This window comes from Ursus maritimus, unplaced genomic scaffold (assembly GCF_017311325.1).
Source record: "Ursus maritimus isolate PB19 unplaced genomic scaffold, ASM1731132v1 scaffold_13, whole genome shotgun sequence".
NCBI lineage: Eukaryota > Metazoa > Chordata > Mammalia > Carnivora > Ursidae > Ursus > Ursus maritimus.
Window position 1 is genome coordinate 4,852,761 of NW_024423675.1, and position 24,253 is coordinate 4,877,013.

Sequence of the window (24,253 nt, forward strand, 5' to 3'; positions counted from 1 at the left end):
TAACCCGGCTTCCTTGGACAGTACCTAAATTCCGATATCTATATATTGAAGTATTCTAAACCCAAACTAATAGCACGTCATACTTTCAATTGCTTGTGCAATAACCTGTGATGTAACATCATAAAAGAAACAATGGACACAACCATTTGCTTCTTGTGTCCGTGGTATGGGGGGAACATCTGGCTCTGGGTTGGCTTCATATGCGGACAGTTAATCTGACTGAGAACATTACTGTGTCCAGTCCTGAGCAGAAAGTTCAGAACTAAAGTCTCTGTGGCTGCAGAAACTGCAGTTTCTAGAACCCATGGCATTTTGGAGCTTGAAACCTTTTCAACAACATTTCAGTGCTTGGTACCAGCTGTTTTTCAGGCGCAGAAAAATTTCTGATACAGCTCATGCTAGCTGAGAAGGTGTATAAAGTCCTTAATATCTCAAATTTCTCCTCATATGTATGTTCAGTGCACACATGCTTTCGAGTCAGAAAATTTGGGTTTGAGCCCTCGCTAGTCCTGTTGCTTATTTGCCCTGTTATTTTGGGCAAGTTATTTTAGGCCTCAGGTCCTTCGTTTCCTCATTTGCAAAGCGTAAAAATAAAATCTGCTTCGATTAACTTAAACATGCTCAACTGCCTAGCAAAATTGTTGACAATAAAAAAATAATTTTTATTAGTGCTTTTATTGGTGTTTAATATGCTAATACCTGTGAAAATACTCTCAAAGCTCTAAAACACTATATGCAGTCACTTACTACTATAAGTACTGTTTCCCATCAGTATGTTCTAAGCATATACACAGATAGAATTTTATATATAAATATAACATTTAAAAACTAAGTTTTAAGGCATCAAGTGAAAATATTTTTATTTATACATGTACATTTATAAAAATATAAATGTGCTTATACATGTTTAATATCATTTTGGTATCACTATCAAAATTACTCATCTAGAAATATTACTGTGTGATCTTCGGCAAGGTACCTTCCTTTGCTGACCTGAACAGGTTTTTTTGTTTTTCTATTTTATCTATTAAGTGGAGATCAAAACTATCTGTGTCATAGATTTGTGGGGAGACCTAAATGGAGCAAGGGCACTTAGAAATAGACCCTCAATGATTATTAGTTAACTATGGATCTGACAGGAATGAATTACAGCTAAGTTAACTTTTAAAGCATCCCTTAAAGCTCCAATACCATATCATTCTTTACACATTTGTCTATATGTAAAAAATAGTATACATGTCAGAAAGGATAAATTGATGTGGTTTAGAGGTGGTATACATGCTTTTTATTATGAAAGACCTTGAAATCCTTAATTTCCCACTAACCTGTGGGCGACTGTGACTCTTTGTGTCTTTTAATCCTGTACCTTCCCAGGAGTCCAACACAGTGGAGTTTTTCAGTGTATGTTGTTTGGTGGATTCATCAAAATATAAATGATGAGAGTAACACTCTCATGGAAGGAGCAGATGATGGAATTACCTGACGGCATCTATCGCTCTTGGGCATGTATTTTCCTAGACTGTTGTAGGTCTAGGCTACTATCAATGCCTCCTTAAGGGGACAACGTGCAAGTGTCCAGCATGTAATGTGTCAGGAAAGCCTGTCCCCACATCCTCGTCTCTGCCCTGGGTCATACCCCCATCTAGACCAATGATCTTTGTTTACACGGAGAACTGCTGTAATACTATGTTTTCAGGACATAGGAAATAGCATGTAATCCTGTATGACCCATATGGGGCATTCCTAAAAGATGTGATAATTGCTACATGCCTGGCATTTTTATCCACAGGAGGGTAAAGAAAACCTGTCATGATGGCTTTTCTAAATTAAGCTCTCCCATTGATTCAAAGATGCCAAGTCAGGACACAGAGATACACTTGTATCATTAAATGTTTTCTTTGTTTTATTTTTCCTTCAATCTGAGCAACATTTACAGGTCTCTTTTTCCTCAAAAAAACATACTGAACATATGTCTATTTCATTTAGATCCTACACGAAAGAAGAACCATGTGCTCCAGCAATGATCTATGTTGCCTCAGGGCTTGGGAGAATTTAATCATTTATTTGGATCCACAGATAATTGCCTAGTCAATAAACTTTGATGTGGGAATGTAAATGATTGCATTTGAAGATTGCATTTGAAGTGTTTATAATTATGCCCAAATTTTAGGATTTCTGTGAATATTTTAAAATATATGCTGGAACAGAATGATTAAAAAAAACCTTGCGGGGTGCCTGGGTGGCTCAGTCGTTAAGCGTCTGCCTTCGGCTCAGGGCGTGATCCCGGTGTTCTGGGATCGAGCCCCACATCAGGCTCCTCCTCTGGGAGCCTGCTTCTTCCTCTCCCACTCCCCCTGCTTGTGTTCCCTCTCTCCCTGGCTGTCTCTATCTCTGTCAAATAAATAAATAAAATCTAAAAAAAAAAAAAAAAAAATTAAAAAAAAAAAAAAACCTTGTGACTTTACTCTGCTAATTAGCTTTCCATTGGAAAAAATAGTGAATCCTAGATTACTTGAAACAGATTTTGCTTCTTCTCTAGTAAGGGGATTCTCTTAAGACTAGACATGGTGATTTAGATGGAACTGGAGCTCAAGAAACACATACAATGGATGGTTTATTACCCAAATGCTAAAAATAATTGACAACATAACTACAGCCTGTTATGTTAAGGATCTCTTCTGGGGATGGTGATAAATGGAATAAGATCATTCCAAATGGAGTCCTCCAGCAGACAGGGTACAAGTCCATGATTACCTTTGTATCTATATGTAGTGAGTCTATGACGTATCTATATGTAGTGAGGCATTTCCATCAGATTTGTCAATAATTGTAATAATAACAACCACTACAACTGCTACCATGCATTGAACAATTTTGTCCTGGGTTCTCTCATTTTATTTTCACAACCAAACGATGAGCTAACTATTATATCCTCAATTAGCAGAGGTGATACTAGGTAAATTAATTTATCTATCATCATTCATCTTAAAAGTGGTAGAGTCAGTACTTAAACCCATGTCTGCCTGATTTACAGCCTATAATATTACTACTAGTTTATAGTGACTCTCTGATGGCTTACTCAAGATTTTTTTAAAAAGTGATACTAATAGGTAATAGCGTGGAGTATGGGATAAACAATAAAGAGAGTACATTAAATTAAAATAAATATGAAGCCTGCATTTAGATTCAAAAATTCAACTGCAAAATTTAGAATAGACAGAGATTTGAGTTAGTAAAATTTCATGTGAAATTGTGATGTATCTTCCTAAAACTTTGACTATGTTAACAGCTCTCTATGGGCCATTTTGGACAGGCAGGATAATTTTTCATTGCAGAGAGCAGTCTGTTTGGGAAGAGATTTAGTGTCCAGAGTTCCCACCCACGAATGCCCTTAGTCCACCCATGCAGTGAGAGAATGCCTCTGAATATAAACGTGCTCCCCGCCTGTACGGTCTGGTTCTCGCTGCTGCATTAATAGACATGTACTGGTTAGAAAAGAGGAGGTAATCAATAAAATAGTTTAATCTGGTCAGAAATTATTGAGGCTATTTACATCACATTTTAAAAAGAATCTTTATTGTTGAAAGAATGTCTAGAGGATGACTGATTAAAAATTGTTGGATTTTGTGAAACACCCGAGTGCTTGTATAATACATTTCTCTCATTGTCTTAACTTGTTTCCATTGGATTTCAGTCACTTGCAACTAAACCAACCCAACTAATATGCTACCACAGCATTTCTAAGAGTTGAAACTATATAATATCGTATTTCATATAACAAGGGCCAAAAGAATTAAAATTATTTAGTTTGAAAAAATGTTGAAAGAGGACATGGTGTTTTCCAAAATTTGATGAATATGACTGAGGAATTAGACTTGTATTAGACTTGTGTTAATAGGCCCCAGACGGCAGAATTGAGACCAGTGGCTAGATGATGGAATAATTAGGAACGGCCGAAAATGAAAAGGCAGTCTTGACAAGTGGGCCCTCCTTTATAATTCTGCATGTTCAAGAGAAGGCTACCTCCTGAGATGTTGACTATGAATGAAACGGGAGGTTAGACTTTTGAGGTCTCATTCAATGATTTTAGACCCTATGACTCTGTATCTTTGGAGCATAAGGTCATTGCAGATGCACTTACTTTTAACTTGTTTGAGAAAATGCCTTCCTTTTCCCTCTACATTCTCTGAATACATATCAAGTGGTGCTTTCTCCTGAAGACCTATTTTTAGATGCACAAAAACTGCATAGATTTAGACAGAGATCAAAATATTCAAGCAGCCCATCAGGGTCCCCAGAGCTTTCTACACCTGAAAGGAAGAAAAGAAAAATCCAAACACTTTATTAGCAACTGTACACTCTCCTTAGAACACACAGGCTTAGCCTGCTGTGTTGCCAACACTTAGTCTCCCCTCCTCCGGGGAGGCACTCAAAGCCAAGCTCATCAGGGCTGAAAAACATTCCGCCAAGGAACAAAGCATTCGTGGTTAATGAACTGGTCCAGCAGGACTAGCCTGCTAATGGGAAACTGGTCCCCTCTGACACTCAGGTGAACAATTTACCCTGATTTCTCAGCCCCCTACTTTTCCTTTTTTAACAGAGGAAGGAAAACCTCTTTGATTACTATTAAGTTCTTATGAGACTGTGAAAATCTCCTACTGGAATCACTGTAATTCTGTGACACAGCGAACTGGCCCAATGTTCTGCAATCAGCAAGGATGACACAAGGTGCAATCACTTTTTCCCCGTCTCCCTTGGCTCGGGTGCATTTATTCCCTTAAAACTGTGTGCTCCCGGAAGAGGAAATAGAAGAAGACATCAGGAGAGTTTTGGCTTCGTGAAATTTTTAGTTTTTCACTTTTAGGATAAGCCCCTGAGTGAAAGAACTTGGATCCTAGGACTGACTGGGAATAATTATCTATCAAAACAGACCAGCCCTGCTAGGCTCTCCTGTAAGTGAGAGGATCATGCCTTTGTTCTGCTCTGTAATTACTCTTGTCCTGCTCTTTTATTTCCATCTCTCCTTTTGGCTCTGACTAACTTTTCTAATGGAAGTCCCAGAGGCTCTGTTCTAGGCCCTTTGCTCTTCCCTATATTACACAGTACCTTATGTTACTTTGCCCTCTTATATTATTTCCAGTATGATTTTACCATTATACTGAATGTCTCCATTGCGTATCACCCATTGTTGATCTTTATAAAGCTTGTGTTTCTTGCTCTCTTATTGTCTCTTGCCCTGGGATGTCCTTCCACAGCCTAATAAAATGTAATATGCCATCAGCAAGCTCACCACCTTTCCAGGATAATTGCAGCTGTGTCTTTGTCAACATGAGGTCAAAGGTTTTGCTATTTCTATACTTGGGGCATTTCCAGTGTCCTGTGCCTCACCACAAACACTCTTTTACATTACAATGGTTTTATTTTATTTTATTTTATTTTATTTTATTTATTTTATTTTTTTATACTGTAGGCTTCACTATCCATTTCCTGGGTACAAGCCTAGTCAAGGACTTCTTTCTCTTTACCACACTGTGAAAACAAATTGTTTTACTAGGTATCATAAATACTAAAAATAAAAGTTTGGTAGGAAACAGTTATCTGTCCTCTGAGGCTAAAAAAACAAACAAGTGTGTCTATATCAAATATTCATCCTCAGATGGGTAGAAAAGATCAAGCTCATCAGTATGGCCCTAACTTGTCAATAGTAATACTATTTCTTGTGTTCAATGCTAATTAGTCCTAGCCACCTGATACTCGAGTAGGACTAATTCCTCCACCTGCATCCCTTTTCTGATGAACGATAAGCTAAGTGTTTTGCATAAGATTTAGGACCTAAGTAGAATCCCAGGTGGATCTGGATCATAGGTACACTCATTCTCTTCCAAATCTTTTCTCATGTCAAGGGTATACTAATCAAGCTGGAAGTCAGCATTAGATCTCACTTTCGATATCTTACTTCATTATCCTGATTTCTTTTGAATCTTTCTTTCTTTTTTTTTTTTTCTTCATCAGCGATCTTTTCCATCACTCTTTTACATTTTGACCATGGTGAGAAATTCAGATGTCTGCTACAGAGGAATTTCACTTGATTTTGAATACTCAGGACTTACAGGTTGAAGACTAATTATGATATTCCATTTCTATTATGTCACCAAATGACTAAATAAAATTTGAAATAATTACCAGATGTGTCAAACATGTATAAAATATAAAAGGCCCAAGTAATAAACATTGCTATGATTTAAGAATCCCAAGTAAGACACAGAGAAGTGGGGAGAATCAATGAAGAAAGCGGTGGGGAGAAACTGACTAACAATGTGAAAACATCATTTTATAATATCATTCTGAAAAAAGTTAGATCTGGTTTGTATCAAATAGAATATCATCACAAAACTCTAGACTATCTCTTGAAGCATTTGGGGGAAACACTGCAACTCTTGGAATGGAATCCTCACGGCAACTCTGAGTTTCATGGGTAAATAACATGCCCCAGGGATATTTCACCATCTCTTAACCCCAGGAGCTATGTATAATGCTGTCTTTCCTTCAGCTGGCCTCTTGGACGTGTAAAACTGTTGCAAAGCCTACCAAGACAACTTTGCCTATTACCAAACTCTCTAAGTTTGATGTCAGCTGGGTCAGTCAATCTGGCCTCCCCAATTCTGTCTGTTGGGGAGAACTTTCTTTTCTCCATGTTTTTGAAGGTCAGTCCCGAGAAGATTTTGAGTTAGGATTTCACGTGCTATTTATGTGGTACATTCACTGTTACTGGAAATGATAGTGTGTGAACATTGCCTTGTTTTCTACTCAATCACCAGTCTATGGAGCATGAAGTTTATGTCCAAGTCACACTTGGTTGATCTTCAGTTTCATAGTGGGGTCTTGGTTAGCAAGTGGAGTCATTGTCTTCAAGCCCGTAGTCAAGATGGCATAACCTTTGAATGACTTCTAATTCTTAGAAATAGGTCTATGAATTCTCCATATCAGATTTGATCTTTGATTAATGTTTCCTGCTTCAGAGCATAGACAGAAAAGCATAGGCTGGTGGAAACAGGGTGGGAGACATTTTTTCCTAATCTGCCTCTGAGTGGTGCCCATATTATTATAACTTTGTCACTTTGGGGGTACATTTCAGGTAATTTGCCTGCATTGCTTCCCAATTATTGGAAGCACACACTATAAGGGTATAATAGAACTGGAAATTGCTGTGTTTCAGTGAGGTTTTTCATCAGTTCTTAGATCTTTGACTATGGCAGAGTAGCTGTTTTCTTAAGAAATATATACAGTTCTCCTGTTATTCCATTTCAGGTTTTGTAAGGACTGGCCTTGCTATAGTTTTTGTAGAAGATGCAAATATACTCTACTATTCTGCCATTTTTTTACAACGATTTGTTTATTTGAGAGAGAGCGAGAGAGAGAGGGAGCCCGTGCGTGCAAGCATGAGTGGGGGAGGGGCAGAGGGAAAGAGAGAGCGAGAGAGAGAGAATTTCAAGCAGTTTCCTTGCTAGCATGGAGCCTGATGTGGGGCTTGGTCTCATAACCCTGAGATAATGACCTGATCTGAAACCAAGTGTGGGACGCTTAACCAACTGAGCCACCCAGGCACCCCTTTTCTGCATTTTTCTACTAAATTTTCTAGAGCCCATAGTTTAATTCCTAAGACACTGAAGAAGGTAGTTTAAATAATATGTTTCCTCTTATAAGAATGTCTGGGCTCAGTTCTGGATGCTTCCTATCTAATCTTACTTCAGTGAGTTTCATATTTTAGGTCTTGTCCATTGCAATCCCCACTCCTGAAAGTAATTTCTCTATTAATTAGTTTCAAGCAACAGGAACACAAATAAAAATATTTTCAGTACTTTGTAAGCAAAAGGGGAAATCTATTTTAAGGATACGATGTTTCCCAGAATCCAGGGACATTCATGTATGTATGCTTGCAGTTGGTTTCCAGAAACAAATAGAACAAATTCTCTCAGAAAAAATAATCTCTCTTTCTCTCTCAGGTGCTCATAATAAAAGTTATAAAAGAGCAGTCAGGGAATTCCTAGAAGAAGAGGTTTGAATTTTCCTGATAATCTTCTCTCTGTTTACTCCTCTCAGTCATGAAGGTTTTGTGTGGAAGAATCGAATGGTCAGAGAAGAGTTGGAAAGTTGTTATAATTTTTGAGGCTATACAAGTTTTGAAAAAGCAAAATTTTGTACTCAGGTTGGGATGGAGCATTGCTTGATTCCTAGGCATTAATTGTATTAGGAAGCAAACAAAATTTGCAGAGATTCTTCCAGCCAAATGTGTGTCTTAATTTGAATTTCCCAAGAACCTTATAAATTATAATTATAGATGCTGGAGAATGAGACACAATGAGTCTCACATGTTTGTTGATAAAGAAGTCTATAATCCAAGTCTTTATTTTATATTCAGATGGATACTTCAGTCAAGACTTAGCTCCTTTTACTGGGGTTTATTCACAGAGATCACTCATTGGAACCTAAAGAAAAATGCCATTGTGTTCATTATTAAAATGATTGGGTACCCTTATATTATTGTATCACTAAATTAGCTATAACTTCTTGGAAGCATTCCTTTTTTTCTCTTAATATGGATACATTATCCGTATGAGTCTGCTATTTTTGAAATAATAGCGCATAATTTAAAGAAACAAGTTCAGGGATTTATAACATTAAGCATTTATTTTTCTCACTCCTAGACTGAGGATCAGCATATATAACCCTGCTTTGGGATGCTGGTCATATTGGCATCCATGCTGAAGTTGGGTCAGGTCTGCTCCATATACTTTTTTACTCTTCATGGACCAGCAGCTACTGGAGATCTGTCTTCAGTACAGTGAATTCCTGAAGTGAATGAAAATATCTAGAACCTCACATAAATAGTAGTGTGTGGATATAGGTAGAAAATTCAAGTATAAGTCTACTTTTAAAAAGTCATCTCAGCAAATGATTTTAATGTCTAATTATTGAATCACTATTCTGTCTCTACCCACTTGATGTTCTCAAAGTTATTTTCCCATTTTCCGGAGAAATCATGGTTCTGACATAACTTTCATTTTCTTAAATTTTTTAAAATTTTGTTTAGGATTTTACTTATTCGAGAGAGAGAACAAGCAAGCATGAGCAGGGTTGGGGGCGGGGAGCAGAGGGAGAAGAAGAAGGAGAAGCAGACTCCCAACTGAGCAGGGAGCCCAACGCAGAGCTCTATCCCAGGACCCTGAGATCATGACCTGAGCCAAAAGCAGACACTTAACCGACTGAGCCACCCAGGCGCCCATAACTTTTCTTTTAAATTAAGGAGTAATACTTGAAGAAAATAATAACAAAGACCAGCCCTAGTCTACGTGTGTATCCTAACTTGCTTCACTTCTCTTCCAGTGACTTACAGTATAGCCAGAGCATAGCAAGTTCTAAAATAAGGCTTTTGCATTAAAAATGTTGGTCCCTGCAAAGCAGTATTATAGTATTGTGAAACCATCAGTAAATAGAGGAATTAATAGTTCTTATAAAAACTCCAAAGGAGAGCTAATTATTTCAACTTCAAAATCGCATGAGTAGATCTCCCTTGTGTGTTTTAGTGCTTATGTACCTAATATTGTCTTGCATGTTACAGGAATATAATGGAAGAAAAGAACACAAGGAAGCCATCTTTTAAAAATAGATACATGATGGTGATCAAGAACACTGCAATTTAATTCTGAATAACGTCCTTTGTTATTGTTTAATTTGGGACTAAGCTGGTATCGATAATTATTATTCTGGGGCGCCTGGGTGGCTCAGTCAGTTAAGTGTCTGATTCTTGCTTTAGGTACAGGTCTTGACCTTAGGGTCATGAGATTGAGCCCCACGTGGGACTCTGAGCTGGGTATGGAGCCTGCTTAGGATTCTCTCTCTCCCTCTCCCTCTGCCCCCTTCCCACCTCCTGCTAGTGTGAGCTCGAGCTCTCTCTCTCTAAAAAAAAAAAAAGAAAAAAGAAAAAAAATGATTATTATTCTGAAAAATCACCTCAATGTAATTCAAACTATCTTATTTTCTCAAAAAAGGAGCTTAATCACGAAAGCACAGTAGAGAGACTGAGTGTAGGTTGTAAACAGACATGTGTTTCATTCCTTGCAAGCTAAATCAAAGGAAATTAAACAAAAGAGAAAAGAGTTTGGGGAACAATAGCTAAAGTATATTTAGATTTAGGACCATTTTACTACTATTATTATTATTAGTTTAAATCATTCATCGGTTAGTTTATTAACTAAAATTAGAATTAGTTTATTGAGATAAAATAATGAATGCTGGGATATACAGAAGACAAGGGATATTGAATGAAGCTTGCCCCAAACCATGTCAGGGCAAGCAATGGGGATTTTAGAGGCAGAGGTAGGGTGTGCTTCTGGGTATTTTCGTGTAGTTCGATTACATTCAATTCTGGCGTACCTGTAGCATGCCAGACACTACTTTAAAGTACGGGGGATCAAGAAAAAAACCATTACTTTGTTCTGAGACCTTTAGAAACTTACAATTAAGAGCAGTAAGTTGACAAGGCAAGTGGTTCTTATTTGACTGGAATAAATTTGGTGTCTCACTATTTTAGCTAGGGACAAAGTTTTACCAAAAAGACATTAGAGATTCCTTGCTAGATAAAATGACTGGCAATGGGAAGGAGGCATCTCCTGGGGAAGCAAGTTTCACAGATGATAGCTCTTAATGGAGAGAGTTTTAACTTTCACTGTTCTACTTATTCCGTGAGACAGAGAGGCAGTGTGTGTTTGCAGAGCTATGACAATGAAGTGGAAAATAGAGTATGTATAAAATATTAAGCAACCCAAATTTCCTACTTTTTAAGCTGAATTATGTTGGCTTGATTCTTTTCATCACCTCTAAAGTTCAAAAATTCTGGTATAAAATCAAGCAATTATTATACAATGAAATCAAGTCACAAGAAGCCAAGTCATCATAGACCTCAATAATAAAATTCAAAAAATTTGCTGAAATTGACTTTGTAAAATACAGCTCGGGATGCCTGGGTGGCTCAGTCAGTTAAGTCTCCGACTCTTGATTTCTGCTCAGGTCTTGACCTCAGGGTGCTGAGATTGAGCCCTGCATCAGACTCTGCACTAGGTGTGGGGCCTCCTTACGATTCTCTCTCCCTCTCCCTCTGCCCCTCCTATGCTGCTTGCGCACATGCGAGCTCTCTCTTTCTCAAAAAAAAAAGCTTTATTTTAGAATTTTAGGCCCAAACAAACTCTCAACCAATAACTTTTAGTATAAATTCAGTGTGACGTCCTATACCTTTTACTTCTGTAGGTAGTACAGCCAAGTGCGAATGAATGTTCAGGGTGAAGACTCCCCGACTGCTGTAAGCTTTGCAATCATCAAAAAAGTTTCAATCATGTTGGACCCGTACTCGTTACAAAGGCAGGAAATAGGACCGCCTAGACCACAAAGGTCATGGACTCAGGTCGCGCTTTGCTTTAAGTTAAAGAGAAGATTGCACTGATCGTGTATATCAGTGATTAATTGGAGTCTAGACTTGATTTAAATTTTATGTACATTGAATTTCATTGGGGTGTGTGTGTCTGTGTGTGTAAAAACTTACCGCTAAATTGCTAGTTGCATGAGGATTTAGGATTGAGACTTTCTGGATGTTTATGATCTTTAAAACTTGCTGATCTTTAAAACTTACAAAATATTCAGATTTCATATTCCGCTTTGGGAGAGTTTGCAAGCGACCCTGAAAATCTGTGGTAAAAATATGAGGAGCCACTTACTGTCCCTTAGCCTTGAAATTTAACAGCTCTTCTTCCAGGTCAGAAACACTTAACTTCCTCACCTCATTATGTCCAAATATCACTCTCCTGGATAGACCTTTCCTTACCTTCCCAAATAAAATATCATTCCCCTCCTTGTCAATCTTTGTTCTCCTTACCCTGCTTTATTTTTATTTTTTTCTTTTTATTTTTTTTAAAGATTTTATTTATTTATTTGACAGAGATAGAGACAGCCAGTGAGAGAGGAAACACGAGCAGGGGGAGTGGGAGAGGAAGAAGCGGGCTCATAGCGGAGGAGCCTGACGTGGGGCTCGATCCCAGAACGCCAGGATCATGCCCTGAGCCGAAGGCAGACGCTTAACCGCTGTGCCACGCTGGTGCCCCCCTGCTTTATTTTTCTACTTATTGCTGGCACATTATATGTTCATTTGTTTCGTTCTTCACCCTTCCCCCACCCTCATTGCCATTACCACCACCAGAATGAAACTCCATAGGAGTTAAGGCTCTTTCTCTGTTTTATTCATCTCTGTATCCTCAGCACCTAGAACAGTGCCCAGCACTATTAAGTGCTCAATAAATATTGTTTTCAATGAATGGATAAACTTGGAGTATAAGGCTAATTAACTGTTCAGATGCCATCTCAACTCCTCTTTTATTACGAACATGGCAGCCCTCGTTAGGGGTTGAGGAGGTAATTTCAGTTTCCAATTCTACCTGACTACATCTTATAAGGAAAAATGTATGCTCTGGTGGTGCCCACGAATTCTAGGAAGCCATGAATATCTTGGTATGTATCTCCAGAATAACGGTCTCCTTTAGTGACAAATCTTTTTTACCTTTACATGCATCAGCACAGTAATACACACACATATATGTGCATATGCCACATAATATTACCTTAAAATTTTACATGTTGGATATTTTATTAACTAAATTTATAGTCATTTCTTTTTTTAAACCTATTCAATATTTATTTCTGTTACCCTTTCATTCTTGCACAAATTGAACTTTTTACACTGTGTGTTAAATTGATCTAATATGAAATCCAGTTTAATTATTAAATTTAGTTCAATATTTAATTTGGTTTAATAAAAGTGATCTTGCATATAATGTATGCATTTAATTGATATATTTAGGACAGGATAATTTTGAATAGGTTAAATATTTAATGTTGAGTAATTTTTTAAATTATTCAGGATTAAAAATAGATCTATGTTATCAAAGTAGTGAGCAGATAAATGTCACAATTTAATAAATTTCTGTTCACATTTGTGAAATACTGCCATTGCTTAATTTCTGATCACCAATTTGTCTCTGTCTCTGATCTGACTAGGAATTCTATTTTATTAAAAAAGGAAAGGAACTGAAGATCTTCAATATCGCAAAATCTTTTCTCCTTCTCTTTGAGATACTTAATACCGATATCATTTTTACCTACTTTTTTCACTTTTTTTACTCATTCGGATTCTTATTAATACATTGTGACCATTATTATGTCTTTTAAATTTATGGGTGTTTTAAATGACTTAGCACTCCCTCTCCTTCCTTATTCCTAAATTACACTTCTTCACGATTGCTTGCTGTCAGTTTCATAGCCACAACTCAAACTCTATTCCTGAACTTCCCATACATACGCTTTCTTTTCAAGTTCACAACTAATTGCTGATTGGTTTAATGTCATCTTTGATTTCTTTATCTTTCCCAGCCCCCCATTGTTAACTCCTGCTTGCTCAAGCTTCATCATCATTCCTCCCTATATCATTACAGGTATTTCTTAAATGGTCTCCACGATCAGTTCCTTCTCTTACAGCTATGCTTTCACTGTCCTGCACCTTGCTGGTGGTGGGGTCCTGCCCACTGTCATCGCTCAAATGATGAATTCATGTGAGTGGACTCTGCAGTCAAAGCCTTCCAAAACAGAGCGCTTAACTACATGTAGATTTTCAAGGCATAGGATGTTTTTTTAAATTTCCCTTCAAAATTACAATGGCCTATAGGAATGTGGGTGGCCTCTAGAAGCTGAGAGAAGCTTCCAGCTCATGTCCAGCAAGCATCTAGAACCCATAGTCCTACAGCCACAAAAATACAAATTCTTTCAACAACCCAAGTAAGCATGGGAGCAAATTCCTTTCCAGTCTCATCTCCAGATGAGAATGCACCCCAAATAACATCTCCATTTTAATCTTGTAAGACTCTGAGCAGAAGACCCAGTTATGGTGCTCAGACTCCTGACCCACAGACACTGAGATAATATATATTGTTTTCATCTGCTAAGTTTGTGGCAATTTGTTATGCAGCAGTGGCAAACTAATATAGTTATGTAAACTAAAAAACCGAGGCCAGGAAAAATCCCCCAACACTCATATCACTACATCTCTCCAATGTCCCGTATACTACATCCCTGATGCACTGAACCTCAAATTCAAGCTTGAAAAGGCTGCTTCTTGCACCATTAGACCACTTGCTCTTTGCTGACCATGGGATGTTTGTTCACATCTCTCTGTATTCGTGATGGATTTTCTCAGAGTTAACAAAAGTGGGGGACATATTCTACTTACAGCAGACTAGATATGGTAGGTAGATAGTTACATGCACAGACATAGCGTTGAAGCAAATTGTATCACAACTTGGAAAAGTTTTCCCTTCTCAATTACCTTTGCATCTATCTTCGTCAGCTTGGGCTGCCGTAACAAAGTACCATAGACTGGATGGCTCAAATAACAAATTTATTTTCTCCCAGTTCTGGCGGCTGGAAGTTCACGATCAAGGTGCCAGTATGGTCAGGTTTTGGTGAGAACACTCTTCCTGGCTTGCAGATGACTTCCTTCTCTGTATCCTCTCCTGGCAGAGAGACAGAGAGGAAACAAGATCTCTGGTATCTCTTCTTGTAAGAGAATTGATCCTTTTATGAGGGCATTACCCTCACGACCTCATCTAAACCTAATTACATCCCAAAGTCCCTGTCTTCAAATACCATTACACTGGGGGTTTAGGGCTTTATCATATGAGTTTTGTGGGTACACAGATCAGATCATATCAGCATCCTTTTGTTATCTCTTCAGAGAAGTCTTTATTTTGTCTCAGTACCTTGTCGTAAACTCCTTTTAAAAGAAGGAATGCAGACCTGGACAGTACCTGACTACTCAGTGTCTTTGGTAAGTAGCTAGAGCAAGTATAACAATTTTCGTCTGTTTCAACATATATGTATTTTTAACTGTACCTTCTCTTTGTAGCAGATGACACCATTTTGTTTGTCTGTTTCATTTATGGAAGTCTAAGTTTTCTTTTTCAGTATATTTATTTAAAATTTAATAAAACGAATCATATGAAAGAAAATATGAAATAACAATTAACATAGGTATTAGCATATGGCTTGGATGTGATCTGCAATGCTGAACTTTGGGAATCTTCATCATTTGCATTAAATCCCTCCTTCCCACTTGCTCCTCAAGATCCAGCTCCCATACGCCCTGCTCTGATAGCCTTCAATACTCTACTTTAATCAATTAACACCCTTAGTGTTTCCATAGAAGATAGCTCAAAACATTATTAGAGCATGTATCAATTCATTAGAAATTTGTTTCTCTTGATTTGTTATAAATTCTTGGTAGACAAGCAAGACCATGTCTCACTATGCCTTTAGCATGGTGTTTTGAGCATGGGAGAAATGTGTGAATCATTTTAAATATGGTACTACTATAAATGGGATGTAATACGGGCTGGCATAGTGTTTACAGAGATAAATAAGATACCTTACCTGCACTCTATGACCTTAAATTCAAATTACTTAAGTGAATCTTGTCAGGAAAGACATGACAGAAGACAAACAAGACACAATTGAATAGAAGTGCATGATAGAATATAAAAAATATTAAATATTGCCAATTAATGTGCTTGTTTTCAATTTTCAAACTAAAGAACATATTTTACTTTCCAAAAATTTCAATTACAAAGCCAAAAGAAGGAAAGAAATGATTACATGTGAGAAAAGTTTAGCAAGTAGATGAAGCTGTTTCCTTGTCACTAATCATTTCTTCTATAATAAATTGAAAAATTTGAAAGCTTCATTACCTTTTAATTTAATTCATCAACCACTTATTGTATTCCTACTAGGTGTGAAAAAGTACCAGGCTCTTTAAAATTATTAATGTATAATATAGTAATAGGTGATGAAGAATAGCTAATTGACATGGGAAAAGAATAAAGAAACACAATTGTCTTTCTCTGTCCTTTTACTTAAAGCTATTTTTATAAAACTATGTATTGGTGACATTTACCTAATGTGTTGATCTCAATTAGGTTGGATATATTCATTGATTTTTTTCATTCTTCTTTTAAAAAATGTGTGAAATAGACCATGAAACCGAATGTTAAAAGATCAAAAGACATTTCTTTTTAGGGTAAGAAAACAATATATAATATCCAATAATAACAACAAAAAATTTTAACTATCCTATTTCTTCTCTAGGGAAACAAAAGGGAAATAATTTCTTTTATCCATTCACACCAAAGATGCATCTATATGTTATCAAATATTTGAATGAAAAATTTATTGGAAGCTCTATGTAAGTGAACGTGCTTTTCACTATTAGAAAAAAATAGTGTTACCTAAGTAAATTCAATCTTCAAGTTATTCTAGACACTGGAATGCGTTAGCTGTAGTACGCATTTATGGAGGAAGGACTGTTTGTACATGCCACGTAAACAGCCATAGGAGGGACGAAAATCTGCTTACACCCAAATGCTCTAGATGAACAAATGCCAACCTTAAAATACCAACCTCTTTGTTATTAATCAAGGAAAAATGTCTACATTTCAGCTATTTCTTTTAAATTTTGAAGCCAAATATTTAGATCCTGAATTTTTCCACTTTTCATTTTTAGGTTTTGGGATCATGAGACAGTGAATTCTTTCATGTTGAGAGAAAATGTGGTAGCAGTTCTGAAATTTTTCTTACTGTTTAAGAATGTTAACTCAAGAATTGCCACGCTGTGATTGGCTTAGCCACCATTTGCTTGCACTGATAATATTTTGGCGCCGTTTGGATAAAAAGGCTGCAGATATTCTCCAGTATAATAAATGAAAGGAGGCTTGCCATAGAAATAGTAACGCTTAAAAGTACTTAGCTTGAGCGATCAAATTAAATTATTATAGTGTTGCTCTGTAATGAGAAAGGCAATTTTTTCTCCTTAGTGTTATAGATCTATGTGGAGACAAAGGGCAAAATAAGTGAGAAATGTGGTTCAATTGACCCTGGAAGGGAGAAGTTATTTCATATGTCGGTAGAGGTTTAAAACCCATTTGCCATGCATTTCTTGTTATTGCATTTTAATTATAGTGAGTACACATATGCTGACAGTGCATGAGATCATATTTGTTAAATGGACCTCAACTTATGCAGCACTCATCAGAAAGCCTCCGGGATTATACAACATATAGTCTTTGTTATGCTTACAAAATAAAGGACAGCTCTATTAGGTATTTTTTCAAGGATAAGGATATGAACTAAGGAAGTAAATTCTAGAAGTGTAAGTAATTAGAAAACAAGAAGACCTCAAAGTCTCCCCCAAAAGGAAAGCAAATAGATTTAAAAACTTTCAAGGAATGTAAATTAGTATAGCCACTTGATGGTATATATCTTCAACATCTATATAAATAGATATAAATGTCACACAACAGAAAAATATATATTCATTTTTATATTTCTTAAATATGTTATATATATTTAATAAGGTAAGTTCAGTTTCTGGGAGTATTAGTCTAATAAGGTCAAAGTTGAGGATTAAATCTGTGTTGACCCTTTAGCTCTGCTCTGTTTTAAAGCCCCATACTGCCCATTATCTCCAAGTAACTTCCACAACTGCACGTAGTTGCTCATCAAAAGAGCATCCAAAATGGCCCCTAGTCCGGCATAAAAATCTCAAGCATGTGCCCTATTGATGGGACCCCTTCAGTGTTCCTTGACTGATGGGTCGGAATTAACCATATGGGAATGGTTAAGTTGTTTTTATTCCCAATTATAATAATGCCATATAAGATGCATATGCTGAGTCCATAATTATAATGAAGATGGTGGTGTTCGTGATGGTGTTGCTTTTTATTATGAATATTTTAGATATTCATGAAGGTGTAAAAAGTGATTGAATACACACCTATGTACCTCTCAGGTAGCTTTAGACATAAAACATTCCAAGTATAGTTTAAAGCCCTCTATGACAATAGTCCATACTTAACTTCCCCATAAAGAGTTAGCTGTCCTAAATTTGATATTTATTATTCCTAAGCATTTGTTTACTTTCACTGCTATATGAATGTACCCCAAACAATAAGCAATAGTCTTATATATTTTTAAAATGTAAAAAATCTATGTCATACCGTATTTTCTTTTTGACATTCCCTCTTGTGTTTGTGCAATATTTCTGACTCCTGTAGCTCTTTGCATGCTTATTTCAGATGTAATGTATTCATTTGCTCTAGATTGCATTTGGGACTGCCCCTGAACTGGTTATTCTTTTTGGGGCACTCCAGATGTGTTCCTGACCCTACTCAGGGCTCTGGCAGGTTGAACCTCTACTGACTGTAGCAATTTACTCCCTTTTCTTTGACTTTTCAATGGGTTCAGCTAATGGGAGACGTCCGTAGAAAATCAAAGGGTGAAATGTGAGAGAGTAAGTTAAGTATTTTTAAAATTATATTTAAAATATATTTTTAAATGCACACATCCTAAATTTACAGCTTAATAGATCTTTGAAAAGTGAACACAACTTGAGAAACTCTATCCAGGCCAAGATACAGAAGAGTACCAGCATCCCAGATGCTTCATATTTCCTCTTATCTATAACTTCCTCCCAAGGCAACCCTATTTTTACTTTCGTCACCACAGATGAGCTTTAGTTGTTTCTAACATATAATCGGAGCAATATGGTATCTTTTTTTACATTTTGCTTCTTTAACTCAATATAATATGTGTGTGATTGATCCACGATGTTGCACGTAGCAGTTACTATTCTTTTTCAGTATTGTATAGTATTCTGTTGTGTGAAATTATCACATTTATTTGTCAGTTCTACTGTTGATGGGATTTGGGTTGTTCCTAGCTTTGCAGTATTAAGAATGATGCTTCTATGAACATTTTCAGTACATCCTTTTGGTATACCTATGAATATATTGCTCTTAGATTTGTACCTAAGAGTTGAACTGCTAGTTAACAATAGGGTGTGCATATGGTCAGTAGATAAGTGAGGAACTTCCTAAATGGTTATGACAGTTTATTTTCTCATCAGCAGCACAGGAGAGCTCCTGTTGCTCCACAGTGTCATAATACTTCTCAATTTAGAACTTTTCAAGCCATGGTGTGGAGAGGTGTAGAATTGTGATTAAAGTTGCCATTCCCTTACCATTGTTATGAAACAATTGTGTTTACTGAAGTGTGGCCATTCTTTTGGGGATGTGCTTTTCCAAATCTTTTGCAATTTTTAATCAAACGGTCTTTTGCTCCGATTTGTAGGAAAGTCTTTTGTTAGATATAATTACAAATATCTTCTAATTTTGGCTTTGCCTTTTCACTCTTTTGATGACCTCTCTAAATAAACAGAGATTCTTAATTATAATAAAATCCAATTTATATGTTATTTCTCTTATTGTTAATGCTTTCTTAAGTCTTCTTTATGAAATGTTTTTCTACTTCAAGATCATAACTACATTTTTCAATGTTAAAAGCGTGACATAGAAACAGATAGTTATTTTTATCTGTCACAATTAGATCTACAATCCATTTAGAATTGATTTTGCATGTCTACTCATGAAAGATGGGCCTGTAATTTTTCTTACTTGTATTAATCTGATCAGGATTTACTTCTACTTCAAACTTTAGATTTCATACTTCCTGTATGTCTCCTGTGAACAGTGCATTGCAGGGATTTTCTAATCTTTCTAATTTTTTTAAATTGAAGTATCATTGGCATACACTATCCTATTAGTTTCAGGTGTATATATCACAGTGACTCAGTATTTTTATATGTTATGAAATGATCCCACATTAAATCTAGTTATCATCTGACACCATGAAGAGTTATTACAATATTATTGACTATATTTCCTATGTTGTACATTACATCCCTCCTTTATTTTATAACTGAAAGCTTCTAAATCTTAATCCCCTTCACCTTTTTGCCCACCACCCCAACCACTCCCTCACCTCATAACCAACACTTTGTTTCCTGTGTCTATGAATCTGTTTCCGTTTTGGGTTTTTGTTCATTTGTTTTGTTTTTTGTATTCCATATATAAGTAGAATTTATGGTATTTATCTTTCTCTGTCTGACTAATTTCACTTAGCATAATATCCTCTAGGTCCATCCATGATGTCACAACTGGAGAGGTTTCGTTGTTTTTCATGGTTGACCATTTCCATTGTATGTATATACCACATCTTCTTTATCCTTTCATCAATATCAATAGACACTTGGGTTGCTTCCATATTTTGGCTATTTTAAATAATGCTGCAATGAACATGGGAGTGCATATATGTCTTTCAACTGGTATTTTCATTTTCTTTGAATAAATGCCTAGAAGTGGCATCGCTGGATTCTGTGGCAGTTCTATTGTTACCTTTTTTGAGGAACCTCCATACTGTTTTCCACAGTGGCTGTACCAATTTACACTCCCACCAACAGTGCAGGAGGGTTCCCTTTTCTCACTAACTTATCAGCATTTTTTTAAAAAATCATTTTAATAATAGCCAATCTGATTGGTGATTAGTGATGTTGAGCATCTTTTCATGTTCCTGCTGGCTGTCTGTATGTCTTCTTTGGAAAAAGGTCTATTTGAGTCCCTTGCCCATTTTTTAATTTGATTGTTTAGGAATTCTCCAAACTTTGTTTTAACTGGCAATTGTAGTTCATTTATATTTCATGTGTTACTGGTAGATTTGTATTTTTTTTAAACCATACTATTTTGTAGTTTCTATTTGTCTCGCTTTTTCTATGTTTAGTTATTTGGTTCCTCATTTGGTTCCTCACTTGAACTGATATTTATTACTATTACTCCATTATATTCCTTCAACTGGCCTGAAAGTTAGACACTTCCTTTTTTATCTTCTGGTGAACTTCTTTAAAATTTAGTATGTATACATTTAAAAGGCATCAAGTCAGTATCCCTATCATTTTCCTGAAAAAAATGCAAGGATATTAGAATGCTTTAATGGTATCACCTCCTACTATAGTTATTATTCTAGTGCTTGGGAAACAATTTTTTAATATTCTGAAATTAGTTGTTACAATATTATTATATGCTCAGATTTACCCACATATTTGCCAATTTCTCTGTTCAAAAAAAGTTTTTTGTATCTCAGTTCTTTCATGCTTTTGTTTTTTGTTTTTTTTCGAACATACATTTTTTTAGAAGACCTATACTGACTAAGCATTAAGGATAGACTGTCTCTGGTTTTGATGAATTTTATATATATTTTTTGTCTTATTATTTGATATGTTAACTGGCTATACATTCCTATGTTGAAGTTATTGTCTCTCAGCTCATTGAAGATATCAACATACATTTCCTTATTTCCATTAATATTCTTGCTCTAATCACTTTCTTTGTAGCCTGTCAGGTTTTTTTTTTTTCCATCTCTGATTTTAATGTCTGCCTTTATCTTTGATATTTGCAGTCTGTCTATTATATATCTGGTGTGGATATATAGTTTATTCATCTTAGGATTTCTTCTTCTTCTTTTTTAGAGTTTTTATATAAATTCCAGTTAGGTAACATACAGTGTAATATTAGTTTCAGGTGTACAATACAGTGATTCAACACTTCCATACAACACCCAGTGTTCATCACAGTAAGTGCCTTCCTTAATCCCCATCGCCTTAATCCGCCCCCATCCACCTCCCCTCTGGTAACCATCAGTTTTTCTCTGTAGTTAAGAGTTGGCTTCTTGGTTTGCCTCTTTCTCTCTTTTTCCCTTTGTTCATTTGTTTTGTTTCTTAAATTCCACATTTGAGTGAAATCATGGCATTTGTTTTTCTCTGATAGACTTATTTCTCTTAGCATGACACTCTTTCGCTCCATCCATGTTGTTGCAAAGGATAAGATTTTATTCATTTTTATGGCCAAGTAAGAGTCCATTGTATGCATATACCACCTCTTCTTTATCCATTCATCAGTTGATGGACACTTGGGCTGTTTGCATAATTTGGCTATTGGGGATACTGCTGCTTTAAACATGTACATGTATCTCTTTGAATTAGTATTTTTTTTTTCCTTTGGGTAAATACCTAGTAGTGAAATTGCTGGATCACAGGGTAGTTCTATTTTTAACTTTTTGAGGAAACTCCATACTGTTTTTCAGAGTGGCTGCAAGAGTTTGCATTCCCACCAACAGTGTAAGAGGGTTCCCCTTTTTCCATATCCTCACCAAGACCTGTTTTTTCTTGTATTCTTGATTTTAGCCATTCTGACAGGTGTGAGGTGATATCTCATTGTAGTTCTGATTTGTATTTCCCTGACGATCAGTGATGCTGAGCTTCTTTTCATGTGTCTGTTGGCCATCTGTTTTGAATTAGAGAAGCTGTGGCTTTCACCAAGTCTGAAAAATTTATTATCTCAGGCATTATCTCTTTGAATATATCTATTCATTCTGTCTAGTCTTTTTGCTGGAACTCTAAAATTGCATACATTCTCATTTTATATCCAATATTTTTAACATCTCTTTAATATTTTCTTTAATATTTTCTAACCCCCCCTTTTTTTAAAAAAAAGATTTTATTTATTTATTTGACAGAGATAGAGACAGCCAGCGAGAGAGGTAACACAAGCAGGGGGAGTGGGAGAGGAAGAAGCAGGCTCCCAGCGTTAAGAGCCTGATGTGGGGCTCGATCCCAGAACGCTGGGATCACGCCCTGAGCCGAAGGCAGACACTTAACGACTGCGCCACCCAGGCGTCCCTCTAACCCCTTTTTATCTGAATGATATTTTTAAAATCTGTATCTCCAACTGTATATGTAATTTGCTACTTAGTTTATACACTGAGTTTATAATTTCTATGATTTTATTTTATTGTTAGATATTATATTTGGCTCCCTCTTTTATTTTGGTAGTACTTTATTTCCTATTTTCTAAACTGTCTTTTATTTCCTTGAATATTTTAAACAGAGAACATATTGGTATATTAATATTTTGTATATAAATAAATATTTTATATTCTGTACCCAAGCTTTTATTTGGGAGATGTCTCTTTTTGATGTTTGTTGTTTCTTTTGATTCATTTATGTTGACTTGTTTTATCATGTATTTTGTAATTTCAGCAGGTATTATTTGTAGCAATACTGCAGGCCTTGGGTTGAATGTGCATGCAAAAAGAATATGTATTTGCTTTTGCTCGGTGCTCTGAGGTGCTAACAATCCAGGCCAACTGTAAGACAGTTTCTTGGCTTAGAGCTTCCCTGATTTTCCATGTAGCACATATTTAAGCCTGAAACCCTACATTGGTAACTGTTGATTATGAAGAGGTCCCTCTTTTCCATCCCCATCCTTACTCTCCCAGGGTACAGGTCAGTTTCTTAGCTCCTTGTTTTTGTGATTGGACTATTTTCAAAGTTCACCCTTTTACAACATGGTGTAGCATTTTAGGATTCCTAGTTTCCTGTGGAGTGTGAGCCAATTCCAACTCCCAACTTTTCCCTGGCCCTAATGGCTTTATCAACCCTAGGCATCCACATAGTCTTACTGCTCTGGTGTTCATCTTTTTTCTTAACCTTAGATTTCGGGATTTCTTTCACTTTGTTAAATCTCAGTTAAATATCTAAAGAATACCTGATTTTTCATCACCTTCATTTCTAAAGTGTTTTATATTAAAAACTTTTAAAGGTATCTAGTCCCCCACATTAGTTGAAACAGAAGAAGGATATGTATCTTGAAAACTAGCCAAAAATTTCATGTTCTCTAATTCATATTTTCGGTTTTGCCTCAATAAAAGGTCCTGAATTTATTTTTATATATAATTATATAATTAATATTATATGTTATATACATTACACGTATAATACACACGCACATTACAAAAATGACTCTGTGGTTGGGGCATATGTTTGTAATAAATACATTTACAGATGCGGGGTGTGTGTGTGTGTGTGTGTGCCTTTTGGTCTTGATTACATTCACATCCCTGAAAAAAAATCACCCTGTTGCTTCCTGCCAGCATTTCCTTAGGTTAAGTATCTGCAGGACACTTGCTTCTTAAGAACGTTGTCAAAAACCCACTTCAATTAACCAGTAATTAAAAATTATTTTATTCTTTCTGATTTTCCTTCTTTATTGCCTTCTCTCACAATATGTGAGTGTTCAAGGGCTTATGTTTTTTAGGAACATTAATTCTCTCTCACACTTACAGTCTTTTTACTAAATCTAAACAAGTTGCTTCTATCACACAAAGAGCCTTTTTCTTTGAGAAATATTCATTGTTTACACTTTAAATTGGAGTTGAA